This window comes from Schistocerca nitens, chromosome 7 (assembly GCF_023898315.1).
Source record: "Schistocerca nitens isolate TAMUIC-IGC-003100 chromosome 7, iqSchNite1.1, whole genome shotgun sequence".
In the NCBI taxonomy this organism is placed as follows: Eukaryota; Metazoa; Arthropoda; class Insecta; order Orthoptera; family Acrididae; genus Schistocerca; species Schistocerca nitens.
The window spans coordinates 551,845,447-551,862,708 of record NC_064620.1 but is presented as its reverse complement, the minus strand read 5'-3'; the positions used below and the strand labels follow the sequence as shown (position 1 = coordinate 551,862,708).

The following is a 17,262-nucleotide window of genomic DNA, read 5'->3' as shown; positions in this document are numbered from 1 at the left end:
AATTAGTTCTAAGTTCTAGGGGACTGACGACCTTATAAGTTAAGTCCCATAGTGCTCAGAGCTATTTGAACCATTTTGAACCAACCCGTCGGCTTTGACCAATGACGTCATACATTACTCATAGATAATAATATCTTCACTTTCAGCCATAGATAATAAAACAGTTATGTGTTCCGGATAAGCGCTATCATTGTACATTAAAATAATTGAATCTGACTTTAAAAGAGATCGCTACATATTCTCAAAATATTCTTCATGTGCATTTATTTAAATAATTGGTTGTTTGCAATTCATTCGGTACTTAATTTCATTCTTAGTGATATTGAGGTAATTTGGACTATTAGTTTCTTATTTTAGGACAATTTTTAGTATATCATTTCCGTTTGTAGGTATGGATTTATCTGTTCCGATAAACCTGGGTGATTTGAGAGAGGCTATGGGCATAGACATGTTGCCCACGATTTGTTTTTTTGCAAATGTGTGGTCTGATTCCCGAGTATGTTCGCTGTCGTGAGTGCAGCGAACATATGCGCCTCACAAGTGTATCTCGTCGCCGTACTCACGACTTACTCATATGGCGTTGCAGCAAAGATCGGTTGTGACGGTCCATTAGACGAGGGACGTGGTTTGAAAAATCTAAGCTCGCCTTGAGAGACATTATGAAAATCATGTACTGTTGGTGTTTGAGATATCCTGTGTGTCCATGAATATCGTGTGAGTAAGCGTACAGTTGTGAATTGGTACCCTTTTTATAGGGAAGTTTGTGGCGAACACATGAAATATAGGGGGCCGCGGGGGCGGGTGTTATGGTCGAAATTGACGAGTCGCATGTTGGCAAAAGGAAGTACAACAGGGGGGAAACTCCGGTGGGATTATGGGTTTGGGGGGCTGTAGTTTCAGGACAAGAGTGTGACGATGTAATGATGTTTAAAGTAGTACCCAATCGAAGGAAGGAAGGAATTTTTGGTCAGTTTAATTGAAGATCACATTGCAGAGGGTTCCGTTGTAATTTCAGATGGGTTTTCTTCATATAGAGATTTAGGGCAAAGGGGTTATCAGCATCTCGTAGTTAATCACAATACTGAGTTCAGATCATTATCCACAGGGGCTTGCACAAATAGCATGGAGGGTTATTGGTCAGCTGTAAAATCTCTTGTAGGGAAGGGGAAACGCCGGATTTCCACAATTCAAAGTCACTTAGACGAATATTCACGGAGCCGTAGTATTCCCCAAATATGTTGCTAGTTTAAATGTTCATTATGTATGTTTTTGTGTACTCCAGTATGTAATAACAATTTCGCAGCTGTCGTTCTTATTTCGTTTCCCAGCACTACTATCAGTACGATTTTTTCGAGTCTGTACTAGCAATATTAAAGGCAAAACACCCGACACAACTAAAATTTGTATCCTGTCCTTCATTTGACCTTTACAATGACACTACCTATTCGAAAAGAACGTCATATGTAACATTGATGAGATTTACCTATATATGTGAACTGGAGAGCAGGATACAAATGTTGTGTATAGCTATACAGCTCAACTAAAGAATGGGGTACTATTGTCACTCCTGTGATCAAAACTATAACTTTTAGTCGATACTATTAGCATCGAAGGCAAAGAAAAAAACTATAACCCATAGTGAAGTACGGGATATAAATTGTATATGTGTCGTCTTATTGTCTCTTCACGTAGTTCAACTGAGGTACAGGTTGCAAATGTAACGTACGTCCATTTCCACGTTTTCAGTAGCAATGTATCTGTATATAGGTCAACGGAAGTATGGGATACAAATATTATGTACGTAGCTCCTCCTGCCATCGGTAGTACTACTATCTACGTAAGAACATACGGTAGCGAAGGCGAAAGAAACATCAAATGTAAAATTTGTATCACGTGCTTCAGTTGACCTATACAGTTCAACTGAACAACAGGATATTAATGCTAGCGAAAACGAAGAAATCGACTTACGTTAAACTTGTATCCCGTACTGCAGTTAACCAATACAGTTCGAACGAGGTTCGAGATACAACCCATTTTTACGTGACGTGAAGTATTCTATGTTACCAATATTTCCATCCATTTTTTCCCATTCATTTTTCACAGAAATAATACGATACAAACACGCGATATCCTTAACGTGAAAACACTACTTGCCTTGATATACGTCAACTATATTTTTCGTATCTCGCATTCCTTTGTTTCTGAAGAGTCTTGTCAGCTCTTTCATCTGTGTAATAAATACTCTCTGGCCAATTCTGACGTCATTCGTCAAAGCCGACGGGTTGTATCCCCTGCTTCACTAGACCCAAAACCTTCATACCGCATGTGACACATTACGATTTCCCCCTACCACTAGCACAGGCACTGAGACAAAGGTGACAGCTCGTGTTGGCTGTGTAGTGCAGTTCTTCGGAAGGTTAATCCCTGTTCCTGCAGGCCTGCAACGCGAATACTCTTGTATTCATGTATTCTGGCCGCCAAAGATAATGTCACGACCTAAGCTGGTTGCCGGGCGATTGTGCTGACGTGGAAGATAATACCACGGGAACAATCTCGCATCGAACGGCGAAGAAGAAAGAAAAGAAATTGTAATTTTTAAAACAGTGTTGTTAAGACAAGTATAGTCACTGTTGGTTCTCAGAGCGGATGTGTTACAGGTGTGCCTGTACTCCCTTGCGGAGAAGGAAGCTTTACTGATAGTACAGACGACTCTTTTATATAAATTCTTTTCTAGGAAGCAGGATAGCTAAAGAACTTATAGTTACTAGGTTCCTTAATATTTGAGGTGACAGGCCATGCAGCATATGTAATTTTAGTAGAGGAAAGGTCCATCTTTATTGCAACCACGACTGAATTCTCTCTATAACATTACCACAGTTGCTGTACCAGTGCCACAGAGTTTGAGAATGGAGTGGAACGACTTTTGAGATAATTAAGACGTTAATTTTCAGTAGAAAAAGAAAGAAAAGAACATTATTTAATTTCTAAAGAGGAGACTATTGATAATTATAGTAAACACATATTACTCTTACAGGTCAGCGAACGAGGTGGCACGATGGTTGGCACATTGAACTTGCGTTCGAGAGGACGACAGTTCAAATCCAAGTCCGATAACCCAGATTAGCGTTTACGTGAATTCCCTAAATCGCTCCAGGCAATTTCCGGGGTGTTTGCTTTGAAAGGTCGCGGCCGGTTTCCTTCCCCATCTTTGACACAATCTGAGCTTATGCTCCGTCTTTAATGACCTCGTTATCGACTGGACGTTAAACTTTTATCTTCCTTCCTTCCTCATGGGGGGTAGGCATTGTTACGCATCGGGACTGGCAGTTTTATTGGCATTAGGGTGCCTGATGCTTTTGCTGACCCCCCCCCCCCCCCATCCCAACAGAAGAAATCTGTGCACCATCTGCCTGCGACTTATGTCTATCTCATGGTCAAGTGTAACAATACTTTCTAACCTAACACAACTGTATGGCTTACCCTAGTACCTCTCCCTGATATGAGTTAAGAAGGGGAACTATTTATTTATTTATTTATTTTATTTATTTATTGCCAAATTATAGACCTGTTACCTGATGTTTAAAACAGGTCGTACATCTTACAATTTTCATTTTTCATCTTTTTACAGTTTTCTTTCCTTTTGTTTTATTTACAACATTTACAAAGAATGATTCAAAATAACAATAATTTGAGGTTGAAATATGAATAAAATTTTGTTGTTTTTAAGAAGAATATAAAAAGAAGATAGGATAGATGAGAGATTTGTTAGTAGCATCACCAAGTGTGACTGACGGTGAATACCTCGGAATGGTTTCATCGAGCCGTTGACCGCCAGTCACACACACACACACACACACACACAAATGGTTATTAGTAGAGAAATAATGTTTCTTATCCTATTTGTTACTAATCCTATGGCCCGCATCTCGTGGTCGTGCGGTAGCGTTCTCGCTTCCCACGCCCGGGTTCCCGGGTTCGATTCCCGGCGGGGTCAGGGATTTTCTCTGCCTCGTGATGGCTGGGTGTTGTGTGCTGTCCTTAGGTTAGTTAGGTTTAAGTAGTTCTAAGTTCTAGGGGACTTATAACCACAGCAGTTGAGTCCCATAGTGCTCAGAGCCATTTGAACCATTTTTACTAATCCTATGTATTAACTACATTAGGTGCGCATCCATGTACAGCATTTGGTGTTTTCTTGGCCAGATTGCCAGCAATTTGCTTATTTACTGTCACATCTCAGCTTCCTCCTCCTGTTCCTCCTTATTGTCACTATTTTCGCTGTCACTGTGGGTATCGCTGTCCATCCTCTGGAGATTTCTGTTACGCTGCACACAGAAGGGGAACACCAAAAATGGCTGAAGCGTTTGTATTAGGGAGGCAGACGTTCTAGGGTAAGCCGCGCAGCTGTTAGCTGCAGCCGGCCGGTGTGGCCGTGCGGTTCTAAGCGCGTCAGTTTGGAACCGCGTGACCGCTACGGTCGCAGGTTCGAATCCTCCTGGCTCGGGCATGGATGTGTGTGATGTCCTTAGGTTAGTTAGGTGACCTCAGTAGTTAAGTCCCATAGTGCTCAGAGCCATTTGAACCATTTTGTTAGCTGCAGTGACAGCGTGGCGCCGTGGTCAGCACATCTCCTTAGTGAGCAGGAGACCCAGGTTCGTATCCCAGCGTTGGTACAAATTTCAATTCATTGCTTCACCCTGTGTTCATAATCACAAGTCAAATTTAATAACCTTATACTTGATTACTGGCAAGTTGAAGAATCACTACCTTATCCAGATTTTCGACATCACTTGTGAGATATTTTATGAACACTTGGACAGTATTTCATCCATAACCACTCTTCTGATGATCTTAGGTTAAATATGATTTTTATACGCAGTAATAAGCAGATCTGACTGAATATTTCGACACTTGCCAAGAAGCAACGTAAGATTTACAAGCTTTGAGTAATTCAGTAATATCTTTCTATCCATTACTCATATAGGACTGGAAACACTTATCAGAAGACCACCACTGTAATCGCGTATTAGTATTGCGAATAACGGTATTTGTCTTGTAGCTAAGAATAATCGTTCACTAAAATCCCCTCGTTTTTCTTGCCACTTCAGTCTACTGTGTGTCTGCTACGTAGTGTTGAATTATTGTCTCTTCATATACTCGCACCAGCTACGATCGGTCGAAGACACCACCATATTCTCAAACAGTAACATCAGCAACAAGAATGACAAGGTAGTACACGTTCATCGTAGGATGGTATACGTCAGCAACGTTCACCTCAAAACTCGCGTCTTTGAAAATGTGCTAAGATCGTGTACATAGGTTGTACGCAATAAGACTGCTTAACATCTATTTGTAGTGGGTTATTTTGTCAGAAGCCTTCATTTTCGTAACGAATTCATACTATGATTACTTCGCAAACGCAGGCAGTGGAAGGTATAGAGCCGGCCGAAGTGGCCGTGCGGTTAAAGGCGCTGCAGTCTGGAACCGCAAGACCGCTACGGTCGCAGGTTCGAATCCTGCCTCGGGCATGGATGTTTGTGATGTCCTTAGGTTAGTTAGGTTTAACTAGTTCTAAGTTCTAGGGGACTAATGACCTCAGCAGTTGAGTCCCATAGTGCTCAGAACCATTTGAAGGTATAGATTGGTATTGATGAAAGTCCGTCAACTGTCTTTATTTCGCTTTTGTATTGACCTATAAGTGAGTCACAGCAAAACCGTCATTCAAAGATGTAACTGAGGATAATCGTATAGACCTGATGAATCAGTCGCAACGAAAAGCTGCTTCATTATTCCTTCGTTTCTCTTCAGTGTCGTTACAACAAACCGATATCTCAAAATGCGACCAATATTTGCGTACACCAGTTTATACTACAACTCTTCGCTACTGAGTCGTGTGAAGCAGAGTGGAAAGAAGACCAGTCTACACGGGCACACAATACGATAGTTTCACGACTTTGGGCCGTCCCACACGGATGCCCTAGTCCATGAATCGGAATTCGAAATGTTTGATCCACCATGTTTTCCACATTTAGCGCCAAATAGATAGTTTCTGTCATCAAAAACACCTCGCAATTACGTCACAGGTGGACTGGCATCGTCCTGCGCGAAATAACCGTGGGTCATTTTATTAGTAGTTAGTTATCTACCTGAAAAAAACTTTACAGTTGTTTACATACATATCGGAAGCTATAGTTTGCTGGAAAAAGATCGCTCCAGTAATTCCCGGTGCACTTGCACTAATACCATACAGTACTCCTGTTTTTTAGGTCATGTAAAGGCTCTTGATGTAACTTACAAGCATTTTCAGAACTCCGACGTTGATTGTTCTGCGAGTACAAACCTCCCGATAAATGCAGCCATGCTTCACCCGAAAAAAAAGAACATTTCAGGCTGTAAAACTCCGTTTGCACTATTGACATCGAGGAACAGTATCAGTATTGGCCACTCGAATCGCTACTTTTGCTTTGTAAGGCTTCAGTTACAGTTCCTGCGCAGCTGACACACCAAAGAGAAGTGCGGAATGGCGCACAGGTTTATCGCTCATAACACCTAACTCCCGGCGGAAACCGATACACCACCTGTTTCAATGTCCTTGTAAGGGAGCGGACCGTCATGCGATGATGAAAGCCTGCCTAGGGGGGGGGTATTAGTTTAACCGACGAAATATCTCATACGCTAGTTCTGTGATCCGTACGAGAGACAAACACGGCCTGAACATAAAACAATGAGTACCCAGGAGGAGAGGAGGAAACTAAATGAAGCCACACTGGTTGTGAGGAGTGAATTTAATGCAGTGACTACAAAACACATTCTCAAAGATCTTCGCAGTATGAGGCCACTTATCAGCTCCTCTGGCCTGGATACGTGCACTGATTCGGTTGGAAAGGGTGTCACCCAGCCGTGTCGTAACTGGTCCTCGGTCATCTGGATAGTGACAGGTAGAGTTGATGTCCGAGCTAGTCCCATACATGTTCTGTCGAGGAAAGATCTGGCGATGCTTCTGGCCACAGGAGTACGTCGACATCACATAGACAGTTTATAGAGACGGACACTTGCCATTTGTGAACCTGCATTGTCCGGTTGAAAAATGGCATCATGAAACTGTCACACGACACATAACACATGACGATGCAGGATGCCCGTGAGGTACCGTTGTGCCATCAGAGTTTTCCAGCTGTGATCTGACGTCGTACCCAACGGCTCCCCACAACATAACGCCAAGCCTAGCACTTCTGTGCCTCTCCCAAACAATGGAAGAATGAGACCGCTCTCCAGGTCATATTTGCCAACAATGGTCACCTGTGGTATTACAAAACTGCAGTTCATTGCACAACGTATTGAGACGTCACTCATGAGCACTACATGGTTTCCAGTGTCAGGACCACCCCAAATACAGCCGCTTGTGTTGTACTGTTAACGGCAGTCCACGCATAGGGCGGTAGTTCCCTAGAATGGCTGCCACTTGTCTTCAGCCAATGGTGTGGGTCGCCACAGAATGTTGCAGGGAGACCATTACTTCTTCTCTAGTGGCATTACAGAAAAAAAACACTCGTTCTTGAGGCCACAAGTGGTCCATCGGGACCATCCGACCGCCCTGTCATCCGCAGCTGAGAATGCAGATAGGAGGGGCGTGGGGTCAGCACACCGCTCTCCCGGTCGTAAGATAGTATTCTTGACCGAAGCCGCTACTATTCGGTCGAGTAGTACCTCAGTTGGCATGACGAGGCTGAGTGCACCCCGAAAAATGACAACACATGGCAACCCGGATGGTCACCCACCAAAGTGCCGGCCAAGCCCGACAGCGCTTAACTTCGGTGATCTGACGGGAACCGGTGTATCCACTGCGGCAAGGCCATTGCTAGCATTACAGCTGTTAAGATTTAATACCTGCTTCGTGGACAATACAGCGCTGCTCGTTTATTTTGATCACATGTGGTAGACTCCAACCTTGATGAAGAGTATGCCTGCCGTCGAGTCTATATGCGGATCAACGTCTCGCCACTCTCGCATCTGAGTGCCCCAAAAATCTGTAGACTGCATCATTCGACCAGCCAGCCAAATGAAGCCCCACAACGAGGCCCCTTTCACACACTGTCAGGCTCTGATACCACTGTCTGACATTAGTACATGGCATCTTCGTGCTCTTCACAGTGACCACTCAACAAGTGTGGTTGTTTACGCTCCCTTCATCTTAAACAGTGTAACAACACTGAACATGAACAATCACTGGTCGTTTCCGTTTACACGACACTGTCAAAAATATGTGTGTTGTCAGAGTTGTCTTCTGTGCACTTCGGCACCTGAACAATGAAAGTGAGGTTATGAGGGACCATCTTTTTTTACAAACTCGAGATATAGTAACGGAATGAAGGAACAAGAAAGATAATCGAGTTCACTAATGACAAAACCAAAATTTAAAGTGGATGTTCTTGTCGAATGTCATATCATAAATTTTCCACATTACTGAAAACTGGAAGAATATAAAATGTGTCGTCCTACCACTTCAAAACATCGAAATTTATTTGACCAAGAAAATGTACACTTACAAACACAGCAAACAATATTTAGAACGCTGAAAATATCGGATTTTTACTTTATCCCTCGTTTTCTTTTTGAGCGTCAATTGTTATTTCACTGTTGAAACAATTTTCATTAAAATGTTCATTCATTTATGTTCATATTTATTTATTTATTTGCCCAAGTGTTGTTAAATGTGTGTACTTTACTGATTTTATATTTCGTCTTCTTTGAGGAAGAACGCTGGAAGGAAAAATTAAAATAAATTTATAATATAATGCCTTTTTAAATCAGACGGAAAAGTATAAAATAATTTCTCCTATCCCCACACAGATTGTTTCGAAAATACGAGATTGTGAATTTTTAATAGCTTTGAAAATACTTCTAAGCATTTATAATGAAATGTATGTGCCACATGCAGTTCACAATTGACACATGAATTGTTCACGTCCTAACTGTTATCTACTGTGCCCGATGTTTTTCATTATAAATCTTACGAGTATTTTCGTAGCTATACATTAACAATTCGCATTCACAAATTTTTGGAACTATACGTGTGGATTTAGGAATATATATGGGGCAATGAGAAATTCTTTTAGGGATTTTAGTAAGATCTAAAAATGTATTATATTAATATTTTTAAATTTAAATAATATTCCCTGCTTTTTGGTCTTGTTTTATTGCTGCAAACTGCTGCCATGACTGGAATTTGACAAGGATCAGGAATCACTCAAAGAGCAAGCATAGACTGGCTGAATGGCCAGCAACTGTAGACAGCAGTCAGTTGATTGTGAACAGCAGGACAACGACAAGAGGAAAATGGATGACACTGCAGAACAAAATGAGTCAAGTGTGGAAAATCTAAGGCATAGTGAAATCAGAGACCAAACCAGACATGTGCAATGAGAACGAAACAAGAGTGTAGCGAGAACAAAACTTACGGCTAACTTCAGAACGTGAGTGCGAGCACTAATTCGCTAGCGAGGTGGGCGTGGCCGTGCGGTGCCGCGATTGTACTGTTGCAGAGGCGACACTAGCGCTCACAGATGTAGCAGTGCCGTCTAGCAGCCGTCATCGAGTTCCTGCCATACTACCTGGATCGCGTCCCGACAACATACCAGTCCTACAAGGGAGCTGAGATGTCAGGTGTTACCAACCCTTTTCACCCCACCCTCACCCTATGGGAGCTATGTGGATCAGACAGACAAGAAAGCGCGTTAATATTGCATTGACATCCAGTTCTGAGCCATTTAAAAATTCAAGTCAGTAGCCCGCTGGGAAATTAGTTGAAAATCAATTTCATAATTGTACCGAACAGACAGACAGACAAGAAAGCGACTTACAGTGAGATGACAAGTCATGGGAGAGCGATATGTACATGTATAGATGGCGGCAGTATAGCGTACACAAGGTATATGAGGGGCAGTGTATTGATGGAGCTGTCATTTGTACTCTGGTGATTCATGTGAAGAGGTTTCCAACATGATGGAACGATGGGAGTTAACAGACTTTGAACGTGGAACTGTAGCTGGAGCTAGACAGCCGGCCGCTGTGGCCGAGCGGTTCTAGGCGCTTCAGTCCGGAACCGCACTGGTGCTACAGTCGCAGGTTCGAATCCTGCCTCGGGCAGCCGAGCGGTTCTAGGCGCTTCAGTCCGGAACCGCGCTGGTGCTACGGCCGCAGGTTCGACTCCTGCCTCGGGCATGGATGTGTGTGATGACCTTAGCTTAATAAGGTTTAAGTAGTTCTAAGTCCAGGGGACTGATGACTTCAGATGTTAAGTCCCATAGTGCTTAGAGCCATTTGGAGCTAGACGCATGAGACATTCCATTTTGGAATTCGGTAGGGAATTCAATAATCCGAGATCCGTGGAGTGTGCCAAGAACACCAAATTTCAGGCATCACCCCTCACCAAGGACGACGCAGTGGTCGACAGCCGTCACTGAACGACGTAGAGAATTGTGAAGGTTGTTCGATGAACCCTCTGCCAGGCACTTAAATGTGATTTGCAGAGTATCCATGTAGATGTAGATATAGATGTAAAGTACCGGCGTTTGCGTAATTGTCAGTGATAGCAGACAGGCAACACTGTGTGGAATACCAGGTGGGATATACGACAAACGTATCCGTTAGGACAGTGGACGAAATTTGGCATTACGGGACTTTGACAGCAGACACCCGACGCAGCATGACATCGCCTGCAGTGCCTCTCCTGGGCTCGTGATCATGTCAGTTGACTGGCAAACGTTGGCCTGCTCAGACGAGTCCCGATTTCAGTTGGTAAGAGCTGACGGTAATGTTCCAGTGTGACGCAGACACCACAAAACCATAGACCCAAGTTGTCAACAAGTGGGTGGTGGCTCCAGATTGGTGTGGGTTCTGTTTACATGGAATGGACTGGATCCTCTGCTCAAACTGAAACGATCACTGACTGGAAGAGGTTATGTTCGGCTACTTGGAGACCATTTGCAGCCATTCACGGACTTCATGTTCCAAAACAACAATGAAATTTTTATGGATCACAATGTGTCTTGTCACTGGACCACAATTGTCCGCTATTGGTTTGAGGACCATTCTGGACAATTGGAGTGAATGATTTGGCCATCCAGATCGCCCTGCATGGATCCCATCGAACATTAATGGGACATAATCGAGAGGTCAGTTCGTGCAGAAAATTCTGCACCGGCAACATTTTCGCAATTGTGGATGGTTATACAGTCGAGTGGTTCAATATTTCTGCATTGGACATCCAACGACTTGTTGAGTCCATGCCACGTCGAGTTGCTGCGCTACAGCAGGCAAAAGGAGATCTGACACCATTATAGGATGTATCACATGACTTTTGTCAACACAGTGTAATAAAGAAGTAACACAAAATGTTAAAATACAAGGGCATCGAGCAACCTCCGCAACGTGTTAGGAAAACAAAGCGAACTACAAGATAGAGATTAAGAAGACAGAAAATCCATTACTGTGGCAGGAGCGAGTTCAGAGGAGGAGGAGGAGGAAATTAGTGTTTAACGTCCCGTCGACAACGAGGTCATTAGAAACGGAGCACAAGCTCGGATTAGGGAAGGATGGGGAAGAAAATCGGCCGTGCCCTTTCAAAGGAACCATCCCGGCATTTGCCTGAAGTGATGTAGGGAAATCACGGAAAACCTAAATCTGGATGGCCGGACGTGGGATTGAACCGTCGTCCTCCCGAATGCGAATCCAGTGTGCTAACCACTGCGCCACCTCGCTCGGTGCGGGTTCAGAGATGATAGATTAACCCCAAGTGTTAGCAGACGAAGCTCCTTTTTCTGTACATGACCAGCCCGCATCATACAGGGTGACACACGGGAGACGGACGGTTTTGAACGGCGTAGTACTGAGGGCTCGGTGGTGGGAGGTGGTCATGGTGGGGATAGTTCTGATCCACACAAGACGCCATTTCATTTACTCAGTCACTATGGAGCAGTGGGACTTGCAACGTCGAGTGTTTGTCTATGACAGTTTCGTGAAAAGTGGTGAGTCTATTATTGCTACGCAGCGATTGTTTCGTGCACGGTTTAATGTCGGTCGACATGGAGCTGTTCCGAGTCGTAACACAATCCTCAGATGGGTGGTAAACTTCAGATCAACTGGAAACATACTGGATAAGATGCATCCTGGCCAGAGATGCAGAGTAACGACACCAGAAAATGTTGAAAGGGTAATGCAAGCGGCAGTCACAAGCCCAGGACGGTCAGCTAGACATCATGCTAGTGAGTTACGAATCAATCGTGAATCGGTTAGACGAATTATTCATCAAGAATTAAAATTCCATCCCTACAAAACGCTCATTGCCCAACTACTTAAGGTTCAAATGGTTCAAATGGCTCTGAGCACTATGGGACGCAACTGCTGAGGTCATTAGTCCCCTAGAACTTAGAACTAGTTAAACCGAACTAACCTAAGGACATCACAAACATCCATGCCCGAGGCAGGATTCGAACCTGCGACCGTAGCGGTCTTGCGGTTCCAGACTGCAGCGCCTTTAACCGCACGGCCACTTCGGCCGGCAACTACTTAAGTAAACTGATTTTGCTGTACGAGAAGACTTCGCTTACAGAATTCAAGAAATTTTGGGATCGAATGAAAATGAAATTTTATTGATGAGCGATGAAGCTCATTTTCATTTAAATGGGACCGTGAATAAGCAAAACATACGTTACTGGGCTCCAGAGCATCCATACCTTATCCACCAGCGTCCTCTACACTCACAAAAAGTAAGTCTGGTGTGCTCTTGGCTCAGTTGGCATTTTTGGACCTTATTTTTTTTTAAGAGAACGGGGCCACAGTTGCTGTTAATTCGGTTCGTTACATTTGTGTGCTTGAAACATTTTTGAAACCAGAACTAAGAAGACGACGAATCCCTTTAAAACGTGTTTGGTTCCAGCAGGATGGGGCAACATCGCACACCGCAAACACTTCAACGACAGTTCTTAGACACATATTTCCTGGCCGGATTATCTCATGTTTTGGCAATGTTCCTTGGCCTCCCAGGCCTCCCGACTTGTCAGTATGTGAATTTTTTCTTTGGGGGTACGTTAGGAACTGTGTCTACAGGGTGAAAAGTATTTAAACCGACAAACTCTGGGAGGTTGTAGGGGACATCAAAACAAATATTTTTTCCTAATGTCATTTCTTCCTATGAGGATTATTTAAACCGGTGGAGGCTGTATTATGCTCTTCAGGTGTTAGTTGTTAGAGGCCGTATTACGATCTTTAGTTGTTAGAGGGCGTGTTACGCTCTTCAGTTGTAGGCAACTACTGTCTACCAGTGTAGTAGTGCACTGTCTCTGTTTACTAATGGAGCGATACACCTGGAGTGAGTACGCTGATGCGGTTGGCGCGTACTACGTAGCGCACCACAACGGACGAGCCGCACAGCGGATTGATCAACAACAAGTGCGGTTCTTCGTTAATGTGTGAGTCGGTGTTGTTGGGGACTGTTTAATTGGGCCGTATCTGCTACCTAGGGCATTAAATGGCAGGCACTATTACAATTTTCTCGCCAGAGCATTTCCAGACTTGCTGGAAGACGTCCCGCTCCCTACAAGACAACGCATGTGGTTCCAACATGATGGGGCGCCAGCACATTTCAGTCGTCGTGTGCGTCGATTCCTGGACCGACGGTTCCCAAAAACGTGGATTGGCAGAGCTGGTCCTGTACCATGACCTGCTCGATCCCCAGATATGTCCCCTCTGGACTTTTTTGTGTGGGGATAGATGCGCAACATTGTTTACATAACTCCTGTTGCATCAGAAGAGGATCTGGTAGGCCAGATAGTAGCAGCAGCAGGAACAATTCAAGATACTCCTGGGGTTTTTGCCCATGTCAGACAGAACATGATCCGACGGTGTAAACTTTGTTTACATGTCAATGGAGGCATTTTTGAAAATATACTGTAATTGAAATTGGGTCGTGTTAATGTGTTGTCTCTTGGTCATAAAAAAAATGGAAAACTGTTTGTTGGTTTAATTAATTTGCCGCCAGAGAAATCTTCCTCTACCGGTTTAAATACTCCTCATGGGAAAAAATGACATTAGGGAAAAATATTTGTTTTGATGTCCCCTACAACCTCCCAGAGTTTGTTGGTTTAAATACTTTTCACCTTGTATAACCACAAACCACGAAATTTGGACGAGTTGAAGAATGCAATCATTCAAGAAATTGCTGCCATTCCTGCAGAGATTTTAGTCCGTGTGATGGAGGATTCTGAGAAGAGACTTGAGTCCTGCATTCGAAATGATGGACATCACCTTGACGACATTATTTTTCAGATATAACTTGGTTAACTAAAATGGCAAATAATGAGCTTTGATTTTCTGTAAATAAACATGCATTAATTTTAAAGTTGGCTGAGTATTATTTCATTAAAAACCGTCCATCTCCCGAGTGTCACCAACACCGACTCAAAGGAAGGCCTCGGCGCTTGTTGGTGACGTCACGTCAGCTAGGCACGGCGAACGCCGGGTCTGTTGCAGGTAGAAACGCCTGGGCGTCCTTATCACTATAATTCTCTTATTTTTGAACAAAATGTTTGGTATTGTTTTGGATTCTGCAGTTTTATTTTGATGAAAGATTTTCTTACTATCGTAAAGCTGCAAATGAAGATAATAGTACTGTATTACTGAATCCTGTCGAAACAAACGTAGATCAATATCAGAAGATGCTTTGCCCCATTGCAAGCTTCGGAAATTTTACATTCAAGTAACTATATTTACTTGATCCATTTTGTTATCGAAACTTACCCCAACCCCCTTACAATTAACTCGTTTCTTTTATTTATTTATTTATTTATTTATTTACTTTCGTTTGACATCGTCACCGGAAATGTGAACTAATTTACATGTGTAAATGTCCAACTGTTGACAGTCATTAGATTACAGTCGTTTTCAACGAAAGGAATTCTAAACAGGAAACAAAATAGCTTCATACATCGAAAATACTGCTGAGCTTAAACTTTTTTAAACATGCACATTAGAAAAGATAAATATTACGCTCTTGCAACTGAAAGGAGAAACTTTATAAGATAAAAAAATTTTATTTGATAAAACAAGTATCTCTCTTTTACCTCTTCTTCTGCCCCCACCCCCTCCCCCAACGTGTACAATCGCAAGATATTTCATTAACATTCAGTGCTCCTCACCCCATAATCAACCAAGATACCTAAAGAAGAGCACCAATATGTTCACAGTTTCTTGTAAAAGCAACCCAGTACAAACGTAACTTCCTCAGATTTACAAATAAGGTATAGAAGCACGAATTCTGTTGCTGCTGGGCCATGAAGTTCTTTTTGTATGTCAGTCCTTAAAACAGGTGGAAATTTAAGTTCAGGAGTACACTATTTGTTAAGAAGTGTAATGAATTGCACAATTAATTGATTACAGAAATCTCTCAGAACAATGTGTGTTGGTCAACTACCGCTAATAGTTTCACATTTTCCTGTGTCAGAGAAGGAGACACCACCATTATGAGTGTGCCTGCAACAGACCTGGCGTTCGCCGCGCCTAGCTGACGTGACGTCACGAACAAGTGCCGAGGCCTTCCTTTGAGTCGGTGTTGGTGTCACCCTGTATTAAAGAATTTAGAACTCCACATATCGGAACGGATTGATTACTGACGTTACTGATCCACTCGCGATGTGGTTGACGGTTGATTTACACGCAGACACGTGACCCGCACCGATGACGAGTAGTCGAAGTTGGCCAGAAAGTCGCTGGTGTAGAATGCACGTAGGAGACGATCCGCTGGCTGGCGCTCTACGTACCTGGGCTGCGAGCATCAGCCGTGGCCACGCGCGCAGGAGCCGCAGGCGGCAAGTGGTGTACTGCCGGCCTGCGGAGACGAGAGGGCGCATGCGCACCCGGCCGCGAGGATTTCCCGCGGAACTGGCCGCAAGGCGGCCCGGGCAAGGTCTCGCTACGTCACGCGGGAGCCGGCAGCTAGCAGCTATCAGCTAGCCCCCCTCTCTAGCTAACCACCGGCCTCGCAAACGAGCCTCCCTGTGTGGGAACGGCCTACCGGCTGCAGCGTGGGGGTCGTACCATTGCAGGTGCTCAGCGTTTCTGTCCGTTGCCTGCCCGCGGACGACTCAGCGTGCTTCCCTCGCGCGTTACGTCACCAGCCCATTGCGCAGCAGTTGGCTGCGTGTCTTCTCTACGTAACGTGGGGAATCCGGCATCACGAACTATCTCGTTGTACGAGGGATATTCGAAAAGTAAGGAAATCACAGTGAAAATCCGATGAAGCTTTGCGCAGATATGTTGGGCAGTGTTTCTGTACTCTGTTCATAATACGAATAAACCTGATGTAAACATTACGCCATATATTCCTCCCCGTTTGTTTGTATCTCATTGGATTTCGTTTCATATATGTAGAGCGGACAGTCAAGTACGATGGTAAGAATATGTCTTATGCTGTGTTACACGCTCGGAGACTGGGCATTAATGCGTGACAACAGAAAGAAACACATAGAAAATGTTGTGGGGAAGGCTAACCAAAGACTGCGTTTTATTGGCAGTACACTTTGAAAATGTAACAGACCTACTATGGAGACTGCCTACACTACGTTTGTCCGTCCTCTTTTAGAATACTGCTGCGCGGTGTGGGATCCTTACCAGATAGGACTGACGGAGTACATCGAAAAAGTTCAAAGAAAGGCAGCACGTTTTGTATTATCGCGAAATATGGGGGAGAGTGTCACAGAAATGATACAGGATTTGGGCTGGAAATCGATAAAAGAAAGGCGTTTTTCGTTGCGACGGAATCTCCTCACGAACTTCCAATCACCAACTTTCTCCTCCGAATGCGAAAATATTTTGTTGACACCGACCTACATAGGGAGGAACGATCACCACGATAAAATAAGGGAAATCAGAGCTCGTACGGAAAGATATAGGTGTTCATTCTTTCCGCGCGCTATACGAGTTTGGAATAACAGAGAACTGCGAAGGTGGTTCGTTGAACCCTCTGCCAGGCACTTAAATGTGATTTGCAGAGTATCCATGTAGATGTAGATGAACAGTTTCAACGGCGCATTTAACTTGGACAGCTCTGGCCAACCAGCTGATCCAAGTAACCTGCAATGATGTGGGCAGTTGCAGTTGAGACGTAAAAAGAGACGAGCAAAGAAACAATATAGCTTCGAATGTTCTTTAATTTTTAAAGAGAATGAAACAACATTCGCCAAAACGCCAGCAATGTCGCTCGCTTCTTAG

At 43.8% G+C, this 17,262-nt stretch overlaps 1 protein-coding gene and 1 pseudogene across 1 annotated transcript in view; both read right to left on the bottom strand.

The window, feature by feature from the left end:
* LOC126195292 (astakine-like) overlaps window positions 1–15,942 on the bottom strand; it is a 95,601-nt gene extending 79,659 nt beyond the window's left edge. Inside the window, exon 1 of the mRNA XM_049933841.1 lies at window positions 15,813–15,942. The gene's annotated coding sequence lies outside the window, so the exon portion shown is untranslated. The remainder of the gene's footprint in view (window positions 1–15,812) is intronic.
* Window positions 7,740–7,857, bottom strand: LOC126196322 (5S ribosomal RNA; annotated as a pseudogene).
* Window positions 15,943–17,262: the final 1,320 nt, after the last annotated feature.